The sequence below is a fragment of the Mirounga leonina genome, unplaced genomic scaffold (genome assembly GCF_011800145.1).
Source record: "Mirounga leonina isolate KUSES-001 unplaced genomic scaffold, KU_Mleo_1.0 Mir_493, whole genome shotgun sequence".
NCBI classification, from domain to species: Eukaryota; Metazoa; Chordata; class Mammalia; order Carnivora; family Phocidae; genus Mirounga; species Mirounga leonina.
In genome coordinates, this window is record NW_023270780.1 from 3,814,087 (window position 1) to 3,833,370 (window position 19,284).

Genomic DNA, 19,284 nt, shown 5'->3' on the forward strand with positions numbered 1-19,284 from the left:
TGGAATTGGGGGATTAAGGTTACAGTTCTTATTAGTTGACTATCTGTTATGTGTTCATTTTACTTAAGTTGTGCTGACATATCTACCATCTATAAAATGGGTATTTAAAAAATTCATTCTTATTATGAGCATTTACATTTGTCATGAAGAGCTGAGATAATACTCTGGTAATTATGTGTAAACCCTGAAGTTCTGTCCCAGTATAAGGAAGAGAACTATCATTAAGCCATACTCTCATTGAAGTGGACTGTTAAAGGAACTGAACTGATAGGTATAAGAGGTTGTAAATATTTTAAAACCCTTTTGAATTAACTTCTTCATAAGTGAATTGAGAGGGTTGGACCAGATGGGCAAGAGCCCTTCCAGGTTAGAGTTTGATTTTGAGGAGCAAACAGCAGACAGAGGTGTTTCTTGGTGGAGGTGGGGGTGCGGATCCTTGCAGAGCACATGTGGCCTGCATGGGAGCCCCTGATACAGGACAGCATGTGTCAGGACAAGCATGGCCTTTGGCTCAAATGCCAGCCCCACCTGTTTGACGTTAGGCAAGTTTCCTAACGTCTTTGGGTCTTAAGTTTCTTCATCTGTGAAATTGAGATAATTATTTCCGTCTCTTGCTTTGGGGTTGGAATGAAGAATTAAGTGAAAAAAATTACACAAAGTGCTTGGCCAAGGAATTTCAGAGTGTGGGAAATGGAAAGGTCCTTAGATATTACCTAGTCTCACCCTTCGTTTTACAAATGAAGAGTTGAGACTCAGAGAGGTAGGTGCACAAAATTTCACTTCACAGAAAATTAGTGGGAAAGCCTAGGTCCCCAGAAGGCCATCCATTCAGGTTTTATAATCTATGCTTCAGGGACTCCACCTCTGTTGCTGTTGGAGAGCCCTATCCTACTCGGCCATGGTAGTCTAATTCTGGAAGGACAGGCTGGTGGCTAGCAGTCTTTCCTGAAGTCCACAGGCTCCCCCTGCCGGGCAGATGCCTTAACCGGCTCATGGGCACTTCCTGGGTGATAGGTTTTTAGGTTTTCAGTATTCCACATCATTGTGCCACTTTAAAAGAGATTCAAGAGGGCATTTGTTCTGATGAGCACTGTGTATTGTATGTAAGTGATGAATGACTGAATTCTACTGTATTGCACTGTATATTAACTAACAAAATTTAAATTAAAAGGAGATTCAAATAATAAAAAAAGTGTTGGGGTGCCTGGGTGGCTTAGTCATTAAGCGTCTGCCTTCGGCTCAGGTCATGATCCCAGGGTCCTGGGATCGAGCCCCACATCGGGCTCCCTGCTCCATGGGAAGCCTGCTTCTCCCTCTCTCACTCCCCCTGCTTGTGTTCCCTCTCTCGCTGTGTCTCTCTCTGTCAAATAAATAAAATCTTTAAAAAAATAAAAATTAAAAAATTAAAAAAGTGTTTTCCTATGATCCCACATAATTACCATTTCATGTGCTCTTCATTCTGTTGTGTAGCTCCAGATTTCTGTTTATCATTTTCCTTCTGCCAGAAGACTTCCTCTAACATGTCTTCTAGTTCAAGTTTGCTGTTGATAAATTCTTTCAAAATTTGAATATCTTAAAATGTCCTTAATTCGTTTTCATTTTTGAAAGACATCTATACTGGGTGTAGAGTTCTAGGTTGAAAGTTATTCTCTTAGTAATTTAAAGATATTCCTCCACCATCTTCTGGCTTGGATCATTTCTGGCAAGAAGCTTGCTATCACTCTTCTCTTTCTTCCTCTGTAAACGTACTTTTTCTCTGGCTTCTTTGAAGATATATTTTTTTTCTTCATCAGTGGTTTTAAGCAATTTGATTATGAAGTTCCTTGGTGTAGTGTTCTTTATATTTCTTGTGCTTGGGGTTTATTGAGATTCTTAGGCATATATATATTTTTAAAGATTTATTTATTTACTTGAGAGAGAGAGGGAGAGAGCAGGGGGAGGAGCAGAGAGAGAGAAACAAATCCTCAAGCAGACTCCCTGCTGAGTGTGGAGCTCTACTAGGGGCTCAAGCCCAGGAAAACAGTCTGCACTGAGATCATGACCTGAGCCAAAATGAAGAATTGACCACTCAACTGAGTGAACCACCCAGGCGCCCTGATGGGATTCAGAGAAATTATGTGATTTGTCCAAGATAATAACTCAGTGGTGGTTGTGCTGGAATTTAAATCCAGGTCTGCGCCTCTCCAAAAGACAAAGTCTGACTATGGGCACCTCCAGGGCAAGGAGCAGTCTTTATTGATTTCTGAGTACTCAGAGTATAGTGGGGTGCAATAGGTGCCAATCCCCAAAGACACAGGTCCTGCTTTACCCCCACGGTGTTATGCTCCTCTCCAGCACGTTTGTGCCCCTCTGTACCGGGGACAAATCTTGGGCCCAAAATGTGTTTGGGGCAGTCGTTTACCCCTCCCCTCTGAATGCTTTTTTTTTTTTATTTTTTTATTTTTATTTATTTATTTTTTTAAAGATTTTATTTATTTATTTGAGAGAGAGAATGAGATAGAGAGAGCATGAGAGGGGGGAGGGTCAGAGGGAGAAGCAGACTCCCTGCTGAGCAGGGAGCCCGACGCGGGACTTGATCCCGGGACTCCAGGATCATGACCTGAGCCGAAGGCAGTCGCTTAACCAACTGAGCCACCCAGGCGCCCCCCTCTGAATGCTTTTGTCAGCCATTTGGAAAACAGTCTGCCATGGTGCAGGGCTTCTCCTCCTACTGGCCCTTTCCTATAAGGGACCACCTTTCATCTTAACACCAGCTCAGCCTTGTTTGATGAATGAGACTTGATTCTCAGAGATGGAAGGTCATTCATGTATGCATTCATTCATGAAACCAGTAAATATTTATGGAGCCTCTACTATGTCCCTGTCAATGTTATTGGCACTAGTGATATAGCAGTGAACAGAATAGATAAAAGCAGTGGTGTAAAACTAGGGGGTGGGGAGTAGGCAGTAAACAATAAACTTAATATATAAGTAAATTATATAAAATGTTAGAAGGTGATAATGGCTATAAAAATAGGCAGAATTTGAGAGGATTGGGAATGTATGTGGTGGAGATAGAGGCTAAGTTGCAATTTAAATGGACTGGTCAGATCTGCTTTATTAAGAAGTCTATTTTTTCACAAATACTTCAATGGGGTTAGGCAGTGAGCCAAGGTGATATCTTGGGTAAAAACATTCCAGCTAGTGCAAATGCCCTGGGATGAGTGTGCTTCACCCATGCAAAATATAACAAGGACCCACCATTTGTAGATGGATGTACCTTCTTTGAGAAAGAGCCCAAAGCAAGCCACTTGGAGAATGAATCCAGTGATTCCATTGTTTATTAAATGAGGTTACACAAGGCAGGCTCTGTAAAGTAGCCAGTGTAGCCCTTTTAATTATAGTTGACATTCCTGAGTGTCAGGGACTTTTTGTACAGATGTGTAGGTTGTGCACTGTGCAAAGGCCCTGTGTCTAAGAGGATGCAATTTCCAGTGGAGACATCATGTATTTGTGTTTATTATAACAATTTTCCAGGAAGTGGGAGTAAAGTGTCTTTTTCTAATAAACTAGTAAAATATACAACTTTTGGATGTGGAAGTAGCATTGTAGGAAAGGGACATTTTTCTCTAATTGCCACAAAGGTATCACATGGGCTAGTTGTCCTATTGAGAGTTTACATGAAACAAGCATTCTTTTTTTTTTTTTTAAAGATTTTACTTATTTATTTGACAGAGAGAGAGACAGTGAGAGAGGGAACAGAAGCAGGGGGAGCGGGAGAGGGAGAAGCAGGTTTCCCGCTGAGCAGACAGCCCGATGTGGGGCTTGATCCCAGGACTCTGGGATCATGACCTGAGCCAAAGGCAGATGCTTGACGACTGAGCCACCCAGGTGCCCTGAACCAGGCATTCTTCCAAGTTTTGTATTAACTTCTTCAAGCCTCTCACTAACTTTTAGAGATTAATAACTTTTTTTAAACATATATATATTTTAAAGATTTTATTTATTTATTCATGAGAGACAGAGAGAGAGAGAGGCAGAGGGAGAAGCAGGCTCCTAAGGAGCAGGGAGCCCGATGTGGGACTCGATCCCAGGACGCTGGGATCTTGACCTGAGCCGAAGGCAGACGCTCAACCATCTGAGCCACCCAGGCGCCCCAGAGATTAATAACTTTTAATAACCATTTTTATAGATGAAAAAATTGAGCCATAGAAAGATGAAAAGCTTACTTAATTCAGTAACTGGTGGAGTAGAGCCTATTTAAAAAAATATACAACCAGGAGAACTGTGTGGCTAGAAGAGTGTGTAAGAGAAGCGTCATCGGGATCATGAGTAGCTCTTACCTGCTGGGCACAATTGGGCACTACCACATGCTAATCTTGTCACTCCCTGTGGGAGGGTGCTATGAACCCATTTATAGTTGAGAAATGGGGGCTGAGTGAGATTGCGTGACTTGTACCTGGTTACAGGGCTAGCAAGTCAGGTGTTTTGGCTCCAGAGCCCCTATTCTCTCCTCTACACCCTACTGCCTTTCTTTATGCGTGTTTCTTTTGCGGGTGAGCAGTCCCTGCTTGTAGCGGCCACCGTGTTCCAGGCTCCGTGGGTGTGGGGTGGGTGGGCAGGCTCGTGGTCACTCAAGAGCCCTCAGGAGTATCAAGCTCCCAGTGCCGATTTTTTCACCCACCTAGGCTGCTTCCTGTACGCCTAGTTATAAGTCCACTTTCCTTAGTATTCTGAAATCCATTACTGTTTTTAGTTTTTTGTTTTCTTGGCATTCAGTAGACATTTTTTTTTTTTAATTCTCTGAAAGAGAAAGTGCAAAAGTTACATTCTTCTGTAAAATGAAAGCAAATGCGGTATTTTGTTCACCATGGCTGTTTCCTCTTGTTTCTCTGGGTAGTGGGTACAGAATTGTTAGGGTATATACTGCGTGTGTGCGTGTGTGTGTGTGTAGGTGAGTAGGTGGGTTTGGCCCAGGCAGGCATCTGTATTTGGTTCCTTCCTGGGTGGTAAACTTTAGGAGGGATCCAACTAGGCTGTGTGCTTGGAGGAAGGGTGTGCGCCACCTGTTGGTTGCCTGTGCAAACCACATTTTCACTCAGTAGCTTCACTCAATCTTTTCCAGGTGAAGGTGGAAATGGTGCAGGAAGCCTTTCTAGTTGTGACTGAGCAAATTAATTCTCCCCTTTTCAGCCTTCCCAAAGCACTTTACGTATCTGGTACCTTCATAGTAGCATCATGTCCTTTGACATTGCTTGTGCTGGTATTTATTAGGAACAGTATTCTCTACACTTAAGGTTTCCATCTCCCATTCAACTATCACAACTTTGAAAATCACCTGTTCCCAGAAACTGTCTCTTAACCCCCCAGCCCCAGCCTTTTGTGGCCCCTTACTACTTCTACTGACTTTGGGGTTATTGTGTCTGTTTCCTCCATTGTGTGAATCACCGGAGGACAGGGAATTAGCATAATTTTTCTTTGATTCCAAGTGGCAGCACAGGACCTAGAGTATGGTAAGGTGTTCAGTAACTTGACAGAATGAAAAAATAAATAGTAACAGACAACAATACATAGAAAACAGACTGCACTTTGATCTGTAGAATTGTGTGGAGTTTATTTAAATGGAGGAAGAATGTCCCCTTCTTGATACTGGCAACTCAAGAACATTCCTTTTAAAAACTTTTAGGGGTCAAAATTCACAAAACATTCCCAGATATTAAGATTTTGACTTTGAAACAGAGACAGATTGCATGTATTTTAGATTTTGCTAATTTGCGCTCATCCTCTGATCTAGCCACACAGATTCCTTACCAGAAATTCTTATCTAATTGTTGAAAAATGATTTTGTCACAGCACTTATCACATATTATTGTGATCATCTGGCTACATGTATGCCTCCCACAAATACTTAAAAAGGGCATAATGACATGCAGGGAAACGGCTAGTGATGAGCTTGAAAGCCAGACTGGGGCAGGTGGTCAATGGCCATCTGTGCTGAACAAATCAGGACTTGCTCTTGTGCAGGGGTGCCCTCTTGTGGAGAACCAGCAAATTAAAAACAAAAGAAGCTTAAAAACTATTTTTTACTCTATGGCTAAGTATCGCAACAACAATAATTGAGTACTCTATCTTTTCCCCATTATTTTTTTTATTGAGGTATAACTTTAAAAAAGCAGGTTACACAAACCTTCAGTGTAGAACTCAATTCATTTTTACATATGTATACACCATTATAAAAACTGCCTGGATCAAGGTAAAGAACATTTCAGACACCAAAAAAACTGCCTCAGATATTGGTTCAAGAAGGCAGAGGAGTAGGAGATCTTAGTTTCATCTGGTCCCAGGAATTCAGCTAGACAGCTCTCAAATCATCCTGAACACCTGCAAACTCAACCAGAGATCTAAGAAAAGAATAGTTGCAACTCTACAAATAGAAAAGTGACCACTTTCTGCAAGGTAGGAGGTGTGGAGAAGTGAATCTGAGGCAATATATGAGAAGATAGACCATGGGAGAGGGACCCTCCATTAATTGGCACCAGAGAGTGATATAGCAGCGGAGTATAAAATCAGAACATTTAGAAGTCTGCTCCAGTGAGGGACTTCCTGAAAGGTGCTCAGGTGGCAAAGTTGGGCAGAATCCTAAGTGGGACAGTGTGGTCTCAGGATCCTCAGGGTCACAGGAAGACCAGGAGTGCCTGAGTGCTGCAGAGCTCCCAGGCATTGGAGCAGGGAAGCCGGCTGCAAAGAGTGAGTCCAGGAGTGGGCTCTCAGCTCAGGGTTGCCATAAACCTTGAACCATTGCATGGTGGGGCAACTGCTCCCTGAGCAGGCCTGGAAAACTGCAGAAGGACCATGACACTGCCCCTCCTTCCCCCGGGGGAGGAGCAGCATGGGTGTGAGCCACAGGAGTCTACAGGGTTTGGAGACTCGAAATAGCGTCATGTGCCTGAGATAGAAATGTTCAGTCACAGGCTGGGTGAACATGGAGTGTGGACAGAGACCAGGGAGACAGGATGCTCTGGGGTTGGAGATTAGGAGGCCACCATTTTCATTCTCATCCTCTAAGCTGTGCAGAAGGCCTTCAGGGAACAAAAGCCACATAGAACAATCCAGAGCAGATTACTTAGTCTGGCCCCATGGCAAGGGTGGTGCAGTTCCATCTGGGGCAAAGGCACCTGAGAATCAGCACAACAGGCCCCTCCCCAGAAGATCAGTAAGAACATCAGCTAAGACCAAGTTTACCGATACAGAGAAATGCAAAATTCCAGAGCTAGGGGAAAATAGTATATAGAATTCATGTTTTTTCCGCTCACAATTCTTCAGTCTTTCAATTTTAATTTTTTTTCTCTTTCCTTTTTCTCAATGAATTCCTTATTTTATCAACTCCTTTTTTTAATCTTTTTTAATTTTCATTTTTACAGTTACATTCTATCCTCTCATTGTATTTAATTTTATTTTTCTATATATTATAGGTTTTTCTTTCTTTACAATTTTGGGATATAGTTTCTTCTAAGAAACAGACCAAAATAAGCCCAGAATCTAGTGTATGGCTCTGTTCTCTTCACCTGTCTGATCATATTCTCTCTCTTTTTTGTTAGAGTCTTTTTTATTTTTTATCTTTACAGTTATATTCTATCCTTTCAATATATTTAATTTTATTTTGTATGTATATAAGTTTTCTTTCTATACAATTTTGAGATGTAGTTTCTTCTAACAAAGTGTATTTAGTGTATTGCTCTGTTCTGTTCACCTGTCTGCTTATGTTCCTTTTTCTTTATCTTTTAGTTTTCATTTTTACAGTTACATTCTATACTTTCATTGCACTTAATTTTATTTTTGTACATATATACATTTTTCTTTCTTTGCAATTTTGGGATCTAGTTTTCTAATGAACAGACCAAAATACACACAGGATCCAGTGTATTACACTTGTTCTGTCCACCTGTCTGATTATATTCTATTTCTTATTTTTTATTTTTTTGGATTTAGGTCTCTTCTGATTTGTTTAGTATATATTTCTCTGGGGTTTTTTTGCCATTTTGGTATTTTGTTCTGTCATTCACCTATTCTTCTCTGGACAGAATGACAAGCCAGAAAAACTCACTTCAAAAAGAGGCAGTATTTTTGTCAAATAAAGAAAAAAAAATGAGAGGGGGTAGAAAGCCATTTATCATGCTAATGGACATCAAAAGAAAGCTGGGGTGGCAATACTTATATCAAACAAATTCAATTTTAAACCAAAGACTGTAATAAAAGATGAGGAAGGACAGTATATCATAATCAAAGGGCCTATCCAACAAGAAGATCTAACAATTGTAAATATTTATGCTCCTAACATGGGAGCAGCCAGTTATATAAACCAATTAATAATGAAATTAAAGAAACACATCAATAGTAATATAATAATAGTAGGGGACTTTAACACCCCACTCACTGCAATGGACAGATCATCTAAGCAGAAGATCAACAAGGAAACAAGGGCTTTGAATGATACACTGGACTAGATGGACTTTACAGAGCTATTCAGAGCATTCCATCCTAAAGCAACAGAATACACATTCTTCTCAAGGGTACATGGAACATTCTCCTGAATAGATCATATACTGAAACACAAATCAGTAGCCAACTGGCACCAAAAGATTGGGATCATTCCCTGCATATTTTCAGACCACAGTGCTTTGAAACTGGAACTCAATCACAAGAGGAAATTTGGAAAGAACTCAAAAACATGGAGGCTAAAAAGCATCCTACTAAAGAATAAATGGGTCAACGAAGAAATTAAGAAAAAGTTTTTAAAAATTCATGGAAACAAATGAAAATGAAAACACAAATGTTCAAAACATTTGAGATGCAGCAAAGGCAGTCCTAAGAGGGAAGTAAATAGCAATACAAGCCTTTCTCTGGAAACACAAAGGTCTCAAATACACAACCTAGCCTTGAACCTAAAGAAGCTGGAGAAGGAACTGCAAATATAGACTAAACCCAGCAGGAGAAAAGAAATAGTAAAGATTAGAGCAGAAATCAATGAAACAGAAACCAAAAGAAGAGTAAAGCAGATCAACAAAACTAGGAGCTCTTTCTTTGAAAGAATTAATAAGATCGATAAACCCCATACTTATCAAAAAGAAAAGAGAAAGGACCCAAATAAATAAAATAATGAATGAAAAAGGAGAGATCACAACCAAAACCAAGGAAATACAACCAATTATAAGAACATATTATGAGCAACTATATGCAACAAATTAGGCAATCTGGAAGAAATGGGTGCTTTTGTAGAGATGTATAATCTACCAAAATTGAAACAGGAAGAAATAGGAAACCTGAACAGACCCATAACCAGCAAGGAAATTAAAGCAGTAATAAAAAAATCTCCTCAAAAACAAGAGTCCGGGGCTGGATGGATTCCCAGGAGAATTTTACCAATCATTTAAAGAAGAATTAATACCTAGTCTTCTGAAGCTGTTTCCAAAAATAGAAATGGAAGGAAAACTGCCAAACTCATTCTATGAGGCCAGCATTACCTTGATCCCCAAACTAGACAAAGACCCCATCAAAAAGGAGAATTACAGACCAATATCCATGATGAACCTGGATGCAAAAATTCTGACCAAGATACTAGCTAATAAGATCTAACAGTACATTAAAAGGATTATTCATCACAACCAAGTGGGATTTATTCCTGGGCTATGGAGGTGGTTCAACATCTACAAATCAATCAATGTGATACACCACATTAATAAAAAGAAGGATAAGAGCCATATGATTCTCTCAATAGATACAGAAAAAGCATTTGACAAAGTTCTGCACCCATTCTTGAAAAAACCCTACACAAAGTAGGGATATATGGAACACATCTCAACATCATAAAGGCCATATACAGAAGACCCACAGCTAACATCATCCTCAACAGGGAAAAAATGAGAGCTTTTCCTCTACAGTCAGGAACACAACAGGGATGTCCACTCTCACCATTGTTGTTCAACATAGTACTGGAAGTCCTAGACTCAGCAATCAGACAAAACAAAGAAATAAAAGGCATCCAAATCAGCAAAGAAAAAGTCAAACTCTCACTCTTTGCAGATGACATAATACTCTATGTAGAAAACTCAAGACTGCATCCAAAACTTGCTAGAACTGATACAGGAATTCAGCAAAGTTGCAGGATATAAAATCAATGAACAGAAGTCAGTTGCATTTCTTTTCTTTTTTTATGTGAAAAGATAATTTTATTAAATAAAATTGAAAGAACCTTAAATTAATGAAATTAAAATAATCTATTAAAATAATATTCCCTTTTCCAGGGGTGCCTGGGTGGCTCAGTCATTAAGCATCTGCCTTCGGCTCAGGTCATGATCCCAGGGTCCTGGGATTGAGCCCTGTGTTGGGCTCCCTGCTCAGCAGGAAACCTTCCTACTATCTTCCTCTCCCCCTCCCCCTGCTTGTGTTCTCTCTCTCACTGTCTCTCTCTCTCTGTCAAATAAATAAAGAAGTAAAATTAAAAAAAAAAAATCTTCCCTTTTCCAACCAAATATCTGGATTTTCTTTTTATTTATTTATTTTTAAATTTTTTTCTTTAATTTTTAAATTAACATATAATGTATTATTTGTTTCAGGGGTACATTTCTATACACTAAGAATGAAGCAGAAGAAAGAGAAATCAAGGAATTGATCCCATTTCCAATTGAACCAAAAATCATAAGATACCTAGGAATAAACCCAACCAAAGAGATAAATGATCTGTACTCTGAAAATTATAGAACACTTATGAAAGACATTGAGGAAGACACAAAGAAATGAAAGAACATTCCATGCTAACGGATTGGAAGAACAAATATTTTTAAAATGTCTATGCTGCCCAAAGCAATCTACACATTCAATGCAATCCCAATCAAATTAACATCAACATTTTTCACAGAGCTAGAACAAACAATTCTACAATTTGTATGGCACCAGAAAACCCCAAATAGCCAAAGTAATGTTGAAAAAGAAAACCAAAGCTGGAAGCATCACAATTTTGGACTTCAGGCTATATTACAAAGCTATAATCATCAAGACAGTATGGTACTGACATAAAAACAGACTCATAGATCAATTACCAGAAATGGAACCTCAGTTCTATGGTCAACTAATCTTTGACAAAGCAGTAAAGAATATCCAATGGAAAAAAGACAGTCTCTTCAACAAATGGTGTTGGGAAAACTGGACAGCCACGTGCAGAAGAATGAAACTGGACCACTTTCTCACACCATACACAAAAATAAACTCAAAATGGATGAAAGACGTCAATGTGAGACAGGAATCCATCAAAATCCAGAGGAGAACATAGGCAGAAACCTCTTTGACCTCAGCCATGGTAACTTCTTGCTAGACATGTCTCCAAAGATAAAGGAAGCAAAAGCAAAAATGAACTGTTGGGAGGTCATCAGCATAATAAGCTTTTGCTAGCAAAGGAAAGAACTAACGAAACTAAAAGGCAACCTATGGAATGGGAGAAGATATTTGCAAATGGCATATTAGATAAAGCGCTAGTATCCAAAATCTAGAAAGAACCTATCAAACTGAAAATCCAAAAAACAAAAAAATCCAGTCAAGAAATGGGCAGAAGGCATGAACAGACACTTCTCCAAAGAGGACGTACAAATACCTAACAGGCACATGAAAAAATGCTCAACATCCCTGGGAATCAGGGATAAACAAATCAAAATCACAAAGAAATACCATCTCATACCTGTTACAATGGCTAAAATGAACAACTCAGGAAGCTACAGATGTTGGTGAGGATGTGGAGAATGGGGAATCCTCTTACACTGTTTTTTTTTTTTAATTTTATTATGTTATGTTAATCACTATACATTACATCATTAGTTTTTGATGTAGTGTTCCATGATTCATGTATGTGTATAACACCCAGTGCTCCATTCAATACGTGCCCTCTTTAATACCCATCACCAAACTAACACATTCCCCCACCCCCTTCTCCTATAGAACCCTCAGTTTATTTCTCAGAGTCCACAGTCTCTCATGGTTTGTCTCCCCCTCCGATTTCCCTGTCTTCATTTTACCCTTCCTACTATCTTCTTTTTTTTTTAACATATAATTTATTATTTGTTTTAGAGGTACAGGACTGTGACTCAACAATCTTACACAATTCACAGCGTTCACCATAGCATATACCCTCCCCAATGTGTATCACTCAGCCACCCCATCCCCCCATCCCCCACCATTCCAGAAACCCTCTGGTTATTTCCTGAGATTAAGAATTCCTCATATCAGTGAGGTCATATGATACATGTCTTTCTCTGATTGACTTATTTAACTCAGCATAATACCCTCCAGTTCCATCCATGTCATTGCAAATGGCAAGATTTCATTCCTTTTCATGGCTACATAATATTCCATTGTATATGTATATAACCCACATCTCCTTTATCTATTCATCTGTTGATGGGCATCTTGGCTCTTTCCACAGTTTGGCTATTATGGGCACTGTGGCTTTAAACATTGGGTCACTACATTTGTATCCCTGGGATAAATACCCAGTAGTGCAATTGCTGGATCGTATAATAGCTCTATTTTAAACTTTTTGAGGAACCTCCATACTGTTTCCCAGAGTGGCTGCACCAGCTTGCATTCCCACCAACAGTGTAGGAGGGTTCCCCTTTCTCTGCATCCCTGCCAAAATCTGTTGTTTCCTGACTTGTTAATTCTAGCCATTCTGACTAGTGTGAGGTGGTATCTCATTGAGGTTTTGATTTGGATTTCCCTGATGCCGAGCAATGATGAGCATTTTTTAATGTGTCTGTTGGCCATTTGGATGTCTTCTTTGGAAAAATGTCTGTTCATGTCTTCTGCCCACTTCTTGATTGGATTATTTGTTCTCTGGGAGTTGAGTTTGATAAGTTCTTCATAGTTTTTGGATACTAGCCCTTTATCTGATATGTCATTTGCAAATATCTTCTCCCATTCTGTCAGTTGTCTTTTAGTTTTGTTGACTGTTTCTTTTGCTGTGCAAAAGCTTTTTATCTTGATGAAGTCCCAATAGTTCATTTTTGCCCTTGCTTCCCTTGCCTTTGGCGATGTTTCTAGGAAGAAGCTGCTGTGGCTGAGTTCGAAGAGGTCGCTGCCTGTGTTCTTCTCAAGGATTTTGATGGACTCCTGTCTCACATTTAGGTCTTTCATCCATTTTGAGTCTGTTTTTGTGTGTGGTGTAAGGAAATGGTCCAGTTTCATTCTTCTGCATGTGGCTGTCCAATTTTCCCAACACCATTTGTTGAAGAGACTGTCTTTTTTCCATTGGACATTCTTTCCTGCTTTGTCAAAGATTAGTTGACCATAGAGTTGAGGGTCCATTTCTGGGCTCTCTATTCTGTTCCACTGATCTATGTGTCTGTTTTTGTGCCAGTACCATACTGTCTTGATGATGACAACTTTGTAATGGAGCTTGAAATCCGGAATTGTGATGCCTCCAGGTTTGCTTTTCTTTTTCAACATTCCTCTGGCTATTCGGGGTCTTTTCTGGTTCCATACAAATTTTAGGATTATTTGTTCCATTGCTTTGAAAAAAGTAGATGGTATTTTGATAGGGATTGCATCAATGTGTAGATTGCTCTAGGTAGAATTGAGATCTTCACAATATGTGTTCTTCCAATCCATGAGCATGGAACATTTTTCCATTTCTTTATGTCTTCCTCAATTTCTTTCATGAGTATTTTATAGTTTTCTGAGTACAGATTCTTTGCCTCTTTGGTTAGATTTATTCCTAGGTATCTTATGGTTTTGGGTGCAACTGTAAATGGGATTGACTCCTTAATTTCTCTTTCTTGTGTCTTGTTGTTGGTTTATAGGAATGCCACTGATTTCTGTGCATTGATTCTATATCCTGCCACTTTACTGAATTCCTGTATGAGTTCTAGCAGTTTTGGGGTAGAGTCCTTTGGGTTTTCTACATAAAGTATCATAACATCTGCAAAGAGTGAGAGTTTGACTTCTTCTTTGCCAATTTGATGCCTTTTATTTCTTTTTGTTGTCTGATTGCTGTGGCTGGGACTTCTAGTACTATGTTGAATAGCAGTGGTGATAGGGGACATCCCTGCTGCGTTCCTGACCTTATGGGGAAAGCTCTCAGTTTTTTCCCATTGAGAATGATATTCACTATGGGTTTTTCATAGATAGCTTTTATGATATTGAGGTACGTACCCTCTCTCCCTATACTCTGAAGAGTTTTGATCAAGAAAGTATGCTGTACTTTGTCAAATGCTTTTTCTGTATCTAATGAGAGGATCATATGGTTCTTGTTCTTTCTTTTGTTAATGTATTGTATCACATTGATTGATTTGCGGATGTTGAACCAACCTTGCAGCCCAGGGTTAAAGCCCACTTGATCGTGGTGCATAATCCTTTTAATGTACTGTTGGATCCTATTGGCTAGTATTTTGGTGAGAATTTTTGCATCCATGTTCATCAAGATATTGGTCTGTAATTCTCCTTTATGATGGGGTCTTTGTCTAGTTTTGAGATCAAGGTAATGGTGGTCTCATAAAAGGAGTTTGGAAGTTTTCCTTCCATTTCTATTTTTTGGAACAATTTCAGAAGAATAGGTATTAATTCTTTAAATGTTTGGTAGAATTCCCCTGGGAAGCCATCTGGCCCTGGGCTCTTGTTTGTTGGGAGATTTTTGATGACTGCTTCAATTTCCTTAGTTGTTATAGGTCTGTTCAGGTTTTCTATTTCTTCCTGGTTCAGTTTTGGTACTTGATACATCTCTAGGAATGCATCCATTTTCTCCAGATTATCTAATTTGCTGCCATAGAGTTGCTCATAATATGTTCTTATAATTGTTTGTATTTCTTTGGTGTTTGTTGTGATCTCTCCTCTTTCATTCATGATTTTATTTATTTGGGTCATTTCTCTTTTCTTTTTGATATGTCTGGCCAGGGTTTTATCAATCTTGTTAATTCTTTCAAAGAAGCAGCTCTTAGCTTCATTGATCTGTTCTACTGTTCTTTTGGTTTCTATTTCATTGATTTCTGCTCTGATGTCTGCTCTGATCTTTATTATTTCTCTTCTCCTGCTGGGTTTAGGCTTTATTTGCTGTTCTCTCTCCAGCTCCTTGAAGTGTAGGGTTAGGTTGTGTATTTGAGACCTTTCTTGTTTCTTGAGAAAGGCTTGTATTACTATATACTTTCCTCTTAGGACCGCTTTTGCTGCATCCCAAAGATTTTGAACAGTTGTGTTTTCATTTTCATTGGTTTCCATGATTTTTTAAAATTCTTTAATTTCCTGGTTGACCCATTCATTCTTTAGTAGGATGCTCTTTAGCCTCCATGTATTTGAGTTCTTTCCAACTTTCCTCTTGTGATTGAGTTCTAGTTTCAAAGCACTGTGGTCTGAAAATATGCAAGGAATGATCCCTGCATATTTCCTTAGTTGGTACCAGTTGAGACCTGATTTGTGACCTAGGATGAGATCTATTCTGGAGAATGTTCCATGGGCACTAGAGAAGAATGTGTATACTTTTTTTTTTTTAAAGATTTTATTTATTTATTTGAGAGAGAGAGAATGAGAGACAGAGAGCATGAGAGGGAGGAGGGTCAGAGGGAGAAGCAGACTCCCTGCCGAGCAGGGAGCTGATGCGGGACTCGATCCTGGGACTCCAGGATCAAGACCTGAGCTGAAGGCAGTCGCTTAACGAACTGAGCCACCCAGGCGCCCAAGAATGTGTATACTTTTGCTTTGGGATGGAATGTTCTAAATATATTTGTGAAGTCCATTTGGTCCAGTGTGTCATTTAAAGTCTTTATTTCCTTGTTGATCTTTTGCTTAGATGATCTGTCCACTTCAGTGAGGAGGGTGTTAAAGTCCCCCACTATTATTGTATTGTTGTCGATGTGTTTCTTTGCTTTTGTTATTAATTGGCTTATATAATTGGCTGCTCCCATGTTAGGGGCATAGATATTTACAATTGTTAGATCTTCTTGTTGGATAGGCCCTTTAAGTAGGATATAGTGTCCTTCCTCATCTCTTATTACAGTCTTTGGTTTAAAATCTCATTTGTCTGATATAAGGATTGCCACCCCAGCTTTCTTTTGGTGTCCATTACCATGGTAAATGGTTTTCCACCCCCTCAGTGTCAATCTGGGGGTGTCTTTGGGTCTAAAATGAGTCTTTTGCAGACAGCATATTGATGGGTCTTGTTCTTTTCTACAGTCTTATAGCCTGTGTCTTTTGATTGGGGCATTTAGCCCATTTACATTCAGGGTAACTATTGAGAGATAGGAATTTAGTGCCATTGTATTGTGTGTAAGGTGACTGTTACTGTATATTGTCTGTGTTCCTTTCTGGTCTATGTTACTTTTAGGCTCTCTCTTTGCTTAGAGGACTCCTTTCAATATTTCTTGTAGGGCTGGTTTCGTGTTTGCAAATTCCTTTAGTTTTTGTTTGTCCTGGAAGCTTTTTATCTCTCCTTCTTTTTTCAATGACAGCCTAGCTGGATATAGTATTCTTGGCTGCATATTTTTCTCGTTTAGTGCTCTGAATATATCCTGCCAGTCCTTTCTGGCCTGCCAGGTCTCTGTGGATGGGTCTTTTGTCAATCTAATGTTTCTACCATTGTAGGTTACAGATTTCTTGTCCTGAGCTTCTTTCAGGAATTTCTCTTTGTCTCTGAGACTCGTTAGTTTTACTATTAGATGCCAGGGTGTTGAACTATTTTTATTGATTTTGAGTGAGTTTCTCTGTGCCTCCTGGGTTTTGATACCCATTTCCTTCCCCAAATTAAGGAAGTTCTCTGCTATAAGTTGCTCCAATATACCTTCTGTCCCTCTCTCTCTTCTTCTGGGATCCCAACTATTCTAACATTGTTTTGTCTTATGGTATCACTTATCTCTCGAATTCTGCCCTCATGATCCAGTGGTTGTTTATCTCTCTTTTTCTCAGCTTCTTTATTTTCCATCATCTGGTCTTATATATCACTAATTATCTCTTCTGCTTCATTTATCCTAGAAGTTAGAGCCTCCGTTTTTGATTGCACCTTATTAATAACCTTTTTGATTTCGACTTGGTTAGATTTTAGTTCTTTTATTTCTCCAGAAAGGGTTTCTCTAATATCTTCCATGCTATTTTAATACCCAGGTAGTGTATTTATAATTGTCATTCTGAACTCTAGTTCTGACATCTTACTAATGTCCATATTGATTATGTCCCTGGCAGTCAATACTGACTCTTGTTCTTTTTGTTGAGGTGATTTTTTTTGTCTTGTCATTTTGTCCAGCAGCGAATAGATGAATGAGAGAAGAAAATGCTAACAGGGTAACAATGACCCCAGAAAAATATACACTAAACAAATCAGACGAGACCTGAAACCAGGGGAGAAGGAAGGGAAAGAAAGAAAAAAGAAAAATATATAAAAAGAAGAATATGATCAAATATGATCAGGTTGGTGAATAGATCAGTGCCACACACTAGATTTTGGGCATATTTTGGTCTGTTAGAAGAAACTTCCTCCCAAAATTTTAAAGAAAGAAAAGCTTATATATGTACAAAAATAAGGGTAAATATGATGAAGAGATGGAATATGAGTATAAAGATGAAAATTATTAAAGATTTTATAAAAGGAATTGATAGGATAAGAAGTTGGTTGAAAAAAGAAAAAAGAGAAATTAAAAAAAAAAGGGAGGAGAGAATGTGATCAGGCAGGAGACTAGAACAAAGCCATATGCTAGAGATTTAGGGTATATTTTGGTCTGTTAGAAGAAACTGTATCCCAAAATTTTAAAGAGAGAACAACTTATATATATACCAAATATAAGGTTAACTGCTATGAAGGGATAGAATATGATGCTAAAAATGAAATATAAAAAGGATTTTTAAAAACGGGATTGAAAAGATGTTGGTTGAAAAGGGAAAAAGAAAAATTCAAAAAAGAAAAAAAAGAAAATAAAAAAATTGACTTTGAAAGACTAAAGAATCAGGGGGATAAAAGCCATGAATTTTATGTGCCGTATTCCCCTAGTGCTGGAGTTATGCCATTTTCATTGATTGGTAAACTTGGTCTTGGCTGGCTGTTCTTGCTGATCTTCTTGGGGAGGGGCCTGTTGCCTGTTGTGGTTCTCAAATGTCTTTGCCAGAGGTGGAATTGCCCTGCCCTTGCCATAGCTGGGCTAAGTAATCTGCTTGGGTTTGCTCTCGGGAGCTTTTGTTCCCTGCAAGCTTTGGAGGATGAGAGTGAAAATGGTGGCCTCCCAGTCTCTGCCCTGGAGGAGCCGAGAATCAGGGCCCCACTCCTCAGTGCACCCCCAGGGAAAAGCAGTCAATCACTCCCATCTCCCCAGTCTTTGGCCGCACTCCCTGCTCACCCGGCCTGTGACTGAGCATTTTTATGTCTGGCAGCTGACCCCATTTGGAGTCTCCAAACCCAGCAGATTCCTGCAGTGCACTCCCATGCCACTTCTCCTGGAGGAGGAAAAGGAGTCTTCCCGGATTTGCCACTTGTTGGGTCCCTGCCTGAAGCACAGTGTCCCGACTGTGCAGCGGATCACAGTTTATGGTGACCCCGAGCTGAGAGCCCACTCCTTGGCTCCTTCTGTGCAGCCAGCTTTCCTGCTCCCATACCTGGGAGCTCTGCCACACTCAGGCACCCCCGGTCTTTCTGTGACCCTGAGGGTCCTGAGACCACACTGTCCCAGCAAGGGTTTCACCCCCTGCTTAGCCACTGGAGCGACATCCCTCAGTGGAACAGACTTCTAAAAGTTCCAATTTTGTGCTCTGCAGCTCTATCACTTGCCAGTAGTCAGCTGACCAAGGCTCCCCGGCTCCCTGTGGTCTATCTGCCCATATATCACCTCAGATTCACTTCTCTGCATGTCCTCCCTTCCAGAAAGTGGTCAATTTTCTGTTCAGAGAGTTGCTGCTCTTCTTTTTTTTGATCCCCTGTTGAGTTCATAGGTGTTCAGAATGGTTTGATCCCTATCTAGCTGAATTCCTGGGACCAGATGAAATTTAGGTCTCCTACTCTTTTGCCATCTTGCTCCTCCCCCTCCCTTCCTCTTACACTTTTGGTGCAAATGCAAACTGTTGCAGGCACTCTGTAAGACAGTATGGAGGTTCCTCAAAAAGTTAAAAATTGAACTACCCTATGACTTAGAAATTGCTCTTGTAGGTATTTATCTAAAGGCTACAAAAATAGTGATTTGAAGGTGCCCATGCACCCTAATGTTTATAACAGTAATGACCACGATAGCCAAAATATGCAAAGAGCCCAGACGTCCATCAGCAGGTGAATGGATAAAGAAGAGTTGGTTTAGGGTC